This window comes from Lissotriton vulgaris, unplaced genomic scaffold (genome assembly GCF_964263255.1).
Source record: "Lissotriton vulgaris unplaced genomic scaffold, aLisVul1.2 SCAFFOLD_1444, whole genome shotgun sequence".
Lineage (NCBI taxonomy): Eukaryota > Metazoa > Chordata > Amphibia > Caudata > Salamandridae > Lissotriton > Lissotriton vulgaris.
The window spans coordinates 530394-540562 of NW_028246333.1; the positions used below are offsets into that span (position 1 = coordinate 530394).

General features: G+C 55.6%; 1 protein-coding gene across 1 annotated transcript in view; it reads right to left on the reverse strand.

The window, feature by feature from the left end:
* LOC147665981 (peptidoglycan-recognition protein SC2-like) overlaps positions 1-5023 on the reverse strand; it is a 108714-nt gene extending 103691 nt beyond the window's left edge. The window contains exon 1 of the mRNA XM_086949355.1: positions 4975-5023. The gene's annotated coding sequence lies outside the window, so the exon portion shown is untranslated. The remainder of the gene's footprint in view (positions 1-4974) is intronic.
* Between the last annotated feature and the right edge of the window lie 5146 nt (positions 5024-10169).

The following is a 10169-nucleotide window of genomic DNA, read 5'->3' on the forward strand; positions in this document are numbered from 1 at the left end:
TCACCTGAGTCCTGAAGCCCCCCACCCTGCGACCCCTGTCAGCTGAGCTCACCTGAGTCTCGAAGCCCCTCACCCTGAGCTGCCGTCAGCTGAGCTCACCTGAGTCTCAAAGCCCCTCACCCTGCACCTCTGTCAGCTGAGCTTACCTGAGTCTCAAAGCCCCTCAACTGTGACTCCTGTCAGCTGAGCTCACTTGAGTCTCAAAGCCCCTCACCCTGCACCGCTGTCAGCTGAGCTCACTTGAGTCTCAAAGCCCCTCACCCTGCACCGCTGTCTGCTGAGCTCACCTGAGTCTCAAAGCCCCTCACCCTGTGACCCCTGTCTGCTGTGCTCACCTGAGTCTCAAAGCCCCTCAACCTGTGACACCTGTCAGCTGAGCTCAACTGAGTCTTGAAGCACCTCACACCGGCACCGCTGTCAGCTGATCTCACCTGAGTCTCGAAGCCCCTCACCCTGCGACCCCTGTCAGCTGAGATCACCTGAGTCTCGAAGCCCCTCACCCTGCACCGCTGTTAGTTGAGCTCAACTGAGTCTTGATGCCCATCCCCACGACCCCTGTCACCTCAGCTAACCTGAGTCTTGAAGCCCTGCACCACTGTCAGCTGAGCTCACCTGATTCCTGAAGCCCCTCACCCTGCATTGTCGACAACTGAGCTCACCTGAGTCTTGAAGTCCCTCACCCTGCACCGCTGTTAGCTGAGCTTACCTGAGTCTCAAAGCCCCTCTCCCTGTGACCCCTGTCAGCTGAGCTCACCTGAGTCTCAAAGCCCCTCACCCTGCACCTCTGTCAGCTGAGCTTTCCTGTGTCTCAAAGCCCCTCACCCTGCGACCCCTGTCAGCTGAACTCTCCGGAGTCTTTAAGACCCTCACCCTGCACCGCTGTCAGCTGAGCTCACTTGAGTCTCAAAGCCCCTCACCCTGTGACCCCTGTCTGCTGTGCTCACCTGAGTCTCAAAGCCCCATACCCTGTGACCCCTGTCAGCTGACCTCACCTGAGTCTCGAAGCCCCTCACCCTGCGCTGCTGTCAGGTGAGCTCACCTGAGTCTCAAAGCCCCTCCCCCTGTGACCCCTGTCATCTGAGCTCACCTGAGTCTCGAAGCCCATCACCCTGCGCTACTGTCAGCTGAGCTCACCTGAGTCTCGAAGCCCCTCACCCTGCACCACTGTCAGCTGAGCTCACCTGAGTCTCAAAGCCCCTCACCCTGCGACCCTTGTCAGCTGAGCTCACCTAAGTCTCAAAGCCCCTCACCCTTTGACCCCTGTCAGCTGAGGTCACCTGAGTCTTGAAGCCCCTCACTCCGTGACCCCTATCAGCTGAGCTCACCTGAGTCCTGAAGCTCCCACCCTGCGACCCTTGTCAGCTGAGCTCACCTGAGTCTCGAAGCCCCTCACCCTGAGCTGCCGTCAGCTAAGCTCACCTGAGACTCGAAGCCCCTCACCCTGAGACCACTGTCAGCTGAGCTCACCTGAGTCTCAAAGCCCCTCACCCTGCACCTCTATCAGCTGAGCTTACCTGAGTCTGAAAGCCCCTCACCTGTGACCTCTGTCAGCTGAGCTCACTTGAGTCTCAAAGCCCCTCACCCTGCACCGCTGTCAGCTGAGCTCTCTTGAGTCTTGAAGACCCTCACCCTGTACCGCTGTCAGCTGAACTCACTTGAGTCTCAAAGCCCCTCACCCTGCACCGCTGTCTGATGAGCTCACCTGAGTCTCAAAGCCCCTCACCCTGTGACCCCTGTCTGCTGTGCTCACCTGAGTTTCAAAGCCCCTCAACCTGTGACCCCTGTCAGCTGAGCTCAACTGAGTCTTGAAGCACCTCACACCGGCACCGCTGTCAGCTGATCTCACCTGAGTCTCGAAGCCCCTCACCCTGCGACCCCTGTCAGCTGAGATCACCTGAGTCTCGAAGCCCCTCACCCTGCACCGCTGTTAGTTGAGCTCAACTGAGTCTTGAAGCCCATCCCCCGCGACCCCTGTCACCTCAGCTAACCTGAGTCTTGAAGCCCCTCACCCTGCACCACTGTCAGCTGAGCTCACCTGAGTCTCGAAGCCCCTCACCCTGCAGCGCTGTCAGTAGAGCTCACCTGAGCCTTGAAGCCCCTCACCCTGCAACCCCTGTCAGGTGAGCTCACCTGAGTCTCAAAGCCCCTCATCCTGCACTGCTGTCAGCTGACCTCACCTGAGTCTCGAAGTCCCTCACCCTGCACTGCTGTCAGCTGAGCTCACCTGAGTCTCGAAGCCCCTCACCCTGTGACCCCTGTTAGGTGAGCTCACCTGAGTCTCAAAGCCCCTCACCCTGCACCGCTGTCAGCTGAGCTAACCTGATTCTCAAAGCCCTCACCCTGCGCTGCCATGAGCTGAGTTCACCTGAGTCTCAAAGCCCCTCAACCTGCACCTCTGTCAGCTGAGCTTACCTGAGTCTCAAAGCCCCTTACTTGCGACCCCTGTCAGCTGAGCTCCCCTGAGTCTTTAAGACCCTCACCCTGCACCGCTGTCTTCTGACCTCACCTGAGTCTCAAAGCCCCTCACCCTGCACCGCTGTCAGCTGAGCTCACCTGAGTCTCAAAGCTCCTCACCTTGTGACCCCTGTCAGCTGAGCTCAACTGAGTCTTGAAGCCCCTCACACGTCACCGCTGTCAGCTGAGCTCACCTGAGTCTCGAAGCCCCTCACCCTGCACCTCTGTCAGCTGAACTCACCTGAGTCTCAAAGCCCCTCACATGCACCGCTGTCAGCTTAGCTCACCTGAGTCTCGAAGCCCCTCACACGGCACCGCTGTCAGCTGAGCTCACCTGAGTCTCGAAGCCCCTCACAACAGCAACGCTGTCAGCTGAGCTCACCTGAGTCTCGAAGCCCCTCACACGGCACCGCTGTCAGCTGAGCTGACCTGAGTCTCGAAACCCCTCACCCTGCGACCGCTGTAAGCTGAGCTCACCTGAGTCTTGAAGCCCATCACCCTGCGACCCCTGTCAGCTGAGATCACCTGAGTCTTTAAGCCCCTCACTCTGCACCGCTGTTAGTTGAGCTCAACTGAGTCTCGAAGCCCCTCACCCTGCGACCCCTGTCAGCTGAGCTCACTAGAGTCTCAAAGCCTCTCACACCGGCACCGCTGTCAGCTGAGCCCACCTGAGTCTCGAAGCCCCTCACCCTGCGCTGCTGTCAGCTGAGCTCACCTGAGTCTCAAAGCCCCTCCCCCAGCGACCCCTGTCATCTGAGCTCACCTGAGTCTCGAAGCCCATCACCCTGCGCTGCTGTCAGCTGAGCTCACCTGAGTCTTAAAGCCCCTCACCCTGCGACCCTTGTCAGCTGAGCTCACCTAAGTCTCAAAGCCCCTCACCCTTTGACCCCTGTCAGCTGAGGTCACCTGAGTCTTGAAGCCCCTCACTCCGTGACCCCTGTCAGCTGAGCTCACCTGAGTCCTGAAGCCCCCCACCCTGCGACCCCTGTCAGCTGAGCTCACCTGAGTCTCGAAGCCCCTCACCCTGAGCTGCCGTCAGCTGAGCTCACCTGAGTCTCAAAGCCCCTCACCCTGCACCTCTGTCAGCTGAGCTCACATGAGTTTTGAAGCCCCTCACCCTGCACTGCTGTCGGCAGAGCTCACCTGAGTCTCAAAGCCCCTCACTGTACACCGCTGTCAGCTGAGCTCACCTGAGTCTCAAAGCCCCTCACCCTGCGACCCCTGTCATCTGAGCTCACCTGAGTCTCAAAGCCCCTCACCCTGCGCTGCCTTCAGCTGAGCTCACCTGAGTCTCAAAGCCCCTCACCCTGCGACCCCTGTCAGCTGAGCTCACCTGAGTCTCAAAGCCCCTCACCCTGCGCTGCCTTCAGCTGAGCTCACCTGAGTCTCAAAGCCCCTCACCCTGCACCTCTGTCAGCTGAGCTTACCTGATTCTCACAGCCCCTCAACTGTGACCCCTGTCAGCAGAGCTCAATTGAGTCTCAAAGCCCCTCACCCTGCACCGCTGTCAACTGAGCTCTCTTGAGTCTTGAAGATCCTCACCCTGCACCGCTGTCAGCTGAGCTCACTTGAGTCTCAAAGCCCCTCACCCTGCACCGTTGTCTGCTGAGCTCACCTGAGTCTCAAAGCCCCTCACCCTGTGACCCCCTGTCTGCTGTGCTCACCTGAGTCTCAAAGCCCCTCAACCTGTGACCCCTGTCAGCTGAGCTCAACTGAGTCTTGAAGCACCTCACACCGGCACCGCTGTCAGCTGATCTCACCTGAGTCTCGAAGCCCCTCACCCTGCGACCCCTGTCAGCTGAGATCACCTGAGTCTCGAAGCCCCTCACCCTGCACCGCTGTTAGTTGAGCTCAACTGAGTCTTGAAGCCCATCCCCCGCGACCCCTGTCACCTCAGCTAACCTGAGTCGTGAAGCCCCTCACCCTGCACCACTGTCAGCTGAGCTCACCTGATTCCCGAAGCCCCTCACCCTGCATTGTCGTCAACTGAGCTCACCTGAGTCTTGAAGTCCCTCACCCTGCACCGCTGTTAGCTGAGCTTACCTGAGTCTCAAAGCCCCTCACCCTGTGAGATCTGTCAGCTGAGCTCACCTGAGTCTCAAAGCCCCTCACCCTGCACCTCTGTCAGCTGAACTTTCCTGAGTCTCAAAGCCCCTCACCCTGCGACCCCTGTCAGCTGAACTCTCCTGAGTCTTTAAGACCTTCACCCTGCACCGCTGTCAGCTGAGCTCACTTGAGTCTCAAAGCCCCTCACCCTGTGACCCCTGTCTGCTGTGCTCACCTGAGTCTCGAAGCCCCTCACCCTGCGCTGCTGTCAGGTGAGCTCACCTGAGTCTCAAAGCCCCTCCCCCTGCGACCCCTGTCATCTGAGCTCACCTGAGTCTCGAAGCCCCTCACTCCGGCACCGCTGTCAGCTGAGCTCACCTGAGTCTCGAAGCCCCTCACACCTGCGACCCCTGTCAGCTGAGCTCACCTGTGTCCCGAAGCCCCTCCCCCTGCACCCCTCTCAGCTGAGCTCACCTGAGTCGCGAAGTCCAGCAGATGTAGGCTGCTGCTCCTGTGGCTTCTAGTGGTGATGTGGAGTGTGCGCATCTACTCACTCTGGGTGATATTGTCTTATGCAATTTCCTTAGTTCCGCATTTTGCAAGAGGCCAAATACCACAGTCAGCTTTCGGTCAGTCAGGCTGTTCTCTGGTCTGTAAGACTCAAGAGCAATGGGCGCTGCATGTGACATGTAAAGCGTGTTGTCCTCAGAGCCACAAAAGCCAGCTAGTGCTGTTAGCTCACTGAGCCACAAATCTCTCCTTTGACAAGGGGCAGCGAGGTTGAACATTCAGGGCTTGCTGCCGGAGCTGAATCTCTACACACAGCCAGCACATTCACCACTTACAATAAATACAAGCATTTGCAATGCAATAGGTCTTGCATTTACTCGAATTTAAGCTATTGGTATTGTAAATGACAATGCCTTTTATTTATTTATGTTTTAAAAACAAAAACAAAAATAATAGGCCTTGTCATTTGCAATGTCAATAGCTCAAATTCGCATAAATGCGAGACCTGTTGCATTGCAAATGCTTGTTTAGGTAAAAGTGCCTGCCTTTCACCACAACAGAACCAAGCCTCGCGTGACATGCCTGGCTCTAGCCCCGCCTGGGCCCCTCACGCAGTAGAAAATAACTAAATAACCAAGCAAACAGAATATTTAATATGAAAACAGGGAGGCGCCACAATAAAAGTACACATTTCATCGGAGACGTAAAAATGAGAAACTACTAAAAGACATCGCTGTGACCTCTTGTGTGAAAGGCCCATGTGTGTACCACCTACATACTACTTCCGAGTCTCTCTTTCCCTAAATTGGTTTAACCCGGAAAATAGAGAAAAGGCAAATGCACGCACCTCAATCGGTAAAACATGGGGGGATATTCTCAAGAACGTGCGATAATCATCGCCAAAATCGGTTAACGCAATCTTTCATATCGCCGTCTATCACAGGAAAATAACTTTGTTTTAACGTCCTATTCACAACACGACAGTAACATGAGATAGTCCCCCGATAACGTGTCAAATGTCCGCGATGAAATTACTGGGACAGCGATAAAAATCTAAACCCAAATGTGAAAATAGTTGCGATCAGCCCAACTGCAATAAAAAATGCAGCGAGAAGCAGCACCAGGCCTGCAAGTCCCACAAGTCAGGTGGGACAAATCACTATAAAAGCGGCAACAAAAAACACAAACAAAACACAAACAACTGCGAAGCACCATGGAGGTAGCCAGAGCAAGCACAGAGGACAAACAGAAGCCCACATACCCAACAGATGACCAGCCTGGGACCCTCATTGGGGAGACGGTGGCAGGAGTTGGGGGACCGGACACTGCACAACATGACCTGAGCCAACAGCAACAGGGTGAGTAATGACCAGGGACTGGGGGGACGGGGGGAGATGGGCACAAAGTCACACATGCACAAGTAAGTATAGCACATCTGCGGACAAACCATGCCCAAGAGTCACAACTCCGACCAAGAGCCCAATTTATATGTCTGCAACATCTCAGCACTGTATGAGCACATAAGTGAAAGGCACACCGCCTGAAAGGGATAAGGGCCATCCAAAACAGAGCCGAAGGGGCAACTCACCCACAATGCAGCACATACACATAAGATGCAGAGCACACCAACATTGATAACAATGTGGTACAAACTGCAACACTCTCACAACAGAACAGAGGACACAACAGCTGCCACTTGTTTGAAGAAAATGGCCATTCGCATTTGACATAGCAGGAAACTGTGAGATGACAATATACAAGTACAACCTCAAATCCCTGATGGTGTAAAAATGCCAAGTGTCCCGCTTCTAATAGGCGTCTGACAGTAAACGTGTACAATATGTGAACATACATGTGAACACAGTGACAATCTGCCACTCCCCTTCACATTGCAGAGGGAGAATCAACACCTCCTGCAGAGCAGACCCAACAACTCAGCACTGATGATAAAGAGGACCCACCCAACATCAACACAGACGCACTCCAATAGTTCAGGGACAGCACCGGTACCCCACCTCCAGGAGCAGGGCAACCCAGCTGCATCCATGAGACCCCATCCCCTGCACAGACCACACAGCAGGAAGCACCCACCACCACAGCTGTCTCCCAGGGCGCCCACGACCAATACATGGCTTTCCAAATCCGTGTGTTAGGGTGCCAGGAGGAGATATCTGACCAGCTGCGGTGGGGTTCGACCGCATGGCAGCCAAATTAATTGCCATACATGGCTGTTTAAGTCCCATCATGGACCACTTACGGTCCCTAATGAACACTCACTGTCCGCACCTTGCTCTGTAACAATCCATGGCTGACATCGCTGCAATCATGACTCTGAGCCAAGAACAGCTGTCTAGTCAGAGTAGCCCCTCACCCTGCAGCGCTGTCAGTAGAGCTCACCTGAGCCTTGAAGCCCCTCACCCTGCAACCCCTGTCAGGTGAGCTCACCTGAGTCTCAAAGCCCCTCATCCTGCACTGCTGTCAGCTGACCTCACCTGAGTCTCGAAGTCCCTCAACCTGCACCTCTGTCAGCTGAGCTTACCTGAGTCTCAAAGCCCCTCACCTTGCGACCCCTGTCAGCTGAGCTCCCCTGAGTTTTTAAGACCCTCACCCTGCACCGCTGTCTTCTGACCTCACCTGAGTCTCAAAGCCCCTCACCCTGCACCGCTGTCAGCTGAGCTCACCTGAGTCTCAAAGCTCCTCACCTTGTGACCCCTGTCATCTGAGCTCACCTGAGTCTCGAAGCCCATCACCCTGCGCTGCTGTCAGCTGAGCTCACCTGAGTCTTAAAGCCCCTCACCCTGCGACCCTTGTCAGCTGAGCTCACCTAAGTCTCAAAGCCCCTCACCCTTTGACCCCTGTCAGCTGAGGTCACCTGAGTCTTGAAGCCCCTCACTCCGTGACCCCTGTCAGCTGAGCTCACCTGAGTCCTGAAGCCCCCCACCCTGCGACCCCTGTCAGCTGAGCTCACCTGAGTCTCGAAGCCCCTCACCCTGAGCTGCCGTCAGCTGAGCTCACCTGAGTCTTAAAGCCCCTCACCCTGCACCTCTGTCAGCTGAGCTCACATGAGTTTTGAAGCCCCTCACCCTGCACTGCTGTCGGCAGAGCTCACCTGAGTCTCAAAGCCCCTCACTGTACACCGCTGTCAGCTGAGCTCACCTGAGTCTCAAAGCCCCTCACCCTGCGACCCCTGTCATCTGAGCTCACCTGAGTCTCAAAGCCCCTCACCCTGCGCTGCCTTCAGCTGAGCTCACCTGAGTCTCAAAGCCCCTCACCCTGCGACCCCTGTCAGCTGAGCTCACCTGAGTCTCAAAGCCCCTCACCCTGCACCTCTGTCAGCTGAGCTTACCTGATTCTCACAGCCCCTCAACTGTGACCCCTGTCAGCAGAGCTCAATTGAGTCTCAAAGCCCCTCACCCTGCACCGCTGTCAACTGAGCTCTCTTGAGTCTTGAAGATCCTCACCCTGCACCGCTGTCAGCTGAGCTCACTTGAGTCTCAAAGCCCCTCACCCTGCACCGTTGTCTGCTGAGCTCACCTGAGTCTCAAAGCCCCTCACCCTGTGACCCCCTGTCTGCTGTGCTCACCTGAGTCTCAAAGCCCCTCAACCTGTGACCCCTGTCAGCTGAGCTCAACTGAGTCTTGAAGCACCTCACACCGGCACCGCTGTCAGCTGATCTCACCTGAGTCTCGAAGCCCCTCACCCTGCGACCCCTGTCAGCTGAGATCACCTGAGTCTCGAAGCCCCTCACCCTGCACCGCTGTTAGTTGAGCTCAACTGAGTCTTGAAGCCCATCCCCCGCGACCCCTGTCACCTCAGCTAACCTGAGTCGTGAAGCCCCTCACCCTGCACCACTGTCAGCTGAGCTCACCTGATTCCCGAAGCCCCTCACCCTGCATTGTCGTCAACTGAGCTCACCTGAGTCTTGAAGTCCCTCACCCTGCACCGCTGTTAGCTGAGCTTACCTGAGTCTCAAAGCCCCTCACCCTGTGAGATCTGTCAGCTGAGCTCACCTGAGTCTCAAAGCCCCTCACCCTGCACCTCTGTCAGCTGAACTTTCCTGAGTCTCAAAGCCCCTCACCCTGCGACCCCTGTCAGCTGAACTCTCCTGAGTCTTTAAGACCTTCACCCTGCACCGCTGTCAGCTGAGCTCACTTGAGTCTCAAAGCCCCTCACCCTGTGACCCCTGTCTGCTGTGCTCACCTGAGTCTCAAAGCCCCACACCCTGTGACCCCTGTCAGTTAAGCTCACCTGAGTCTCGAAGCCCCTCACCCTGCGCTGCTGTCAGGTGAGCTCACCTGAGTCTCAAAGCCCCTCCCCCTGCGACCCCTGTCATCTGAGCTCACCTGAGTCTCGAAGCCCCTCACTCCGGCACCGCTGTCAGCTGAGCTCACCTGAGTCTCGAAGCCCCTCACACCTGCGACCCCTGTCAGCTGAGCTCACCTGTGTCCCGAAGCCCCTCCCCCTGCACCGCTCTCAGCTGAGCTCACCTGAGTCGCGAAGTCCAGCAGATGTAGGCTGCTGCTCCTGTGGCTTCTAGTGGTGATGTGGAGTGTGCGCATCTACTCACTCTGGGTGATATTGTCTTATGCAATTTCCTTAGTTCCGCATTTTGCAAGAGGCCAAATACCACAGTGAGCTTTCGGTCAGTCAGGCTGTTCTCTGGTCTGTAAGACTCAAGAGCAATGGGCGCTGCATGTGACATGTAAAGCGTGTTGTCCTCAGAGCCACAAAAGCCAGCTAGTGCTGTTAGCTCACTGAGCCACAAATCTCTCCTTTGACAAGGGGCAGCGAGGTTGAACATTCAGGGCTTGCTGCCGGAGCTGAATCTCTACACACAGCCAGCACATTCACCACTTACAATAAATACAAGCATTTGCAATGCAATAGGTCTTGCATTTACTCGAATTTAAGCTATTGGTATTGTAAATGACAATGCCTTTTATTTATTTATGTTTTAAAAACAAAAACAAAAATAATAGGCCTTGTCATTTGCAATGTCAATAGCTCAAATTCGCATAAATGCGAGACCTGTTGCATTGCAAATGCTTGTTTAGGTAAAAGTGCCTGCCTTTCACCACAACAGAACCAAGCCTCGCGTGACATGCCTGGCTCTAGCCCCGCCTGGGCCCCTCACGCAGTAGAAAATAACTAAATAACCA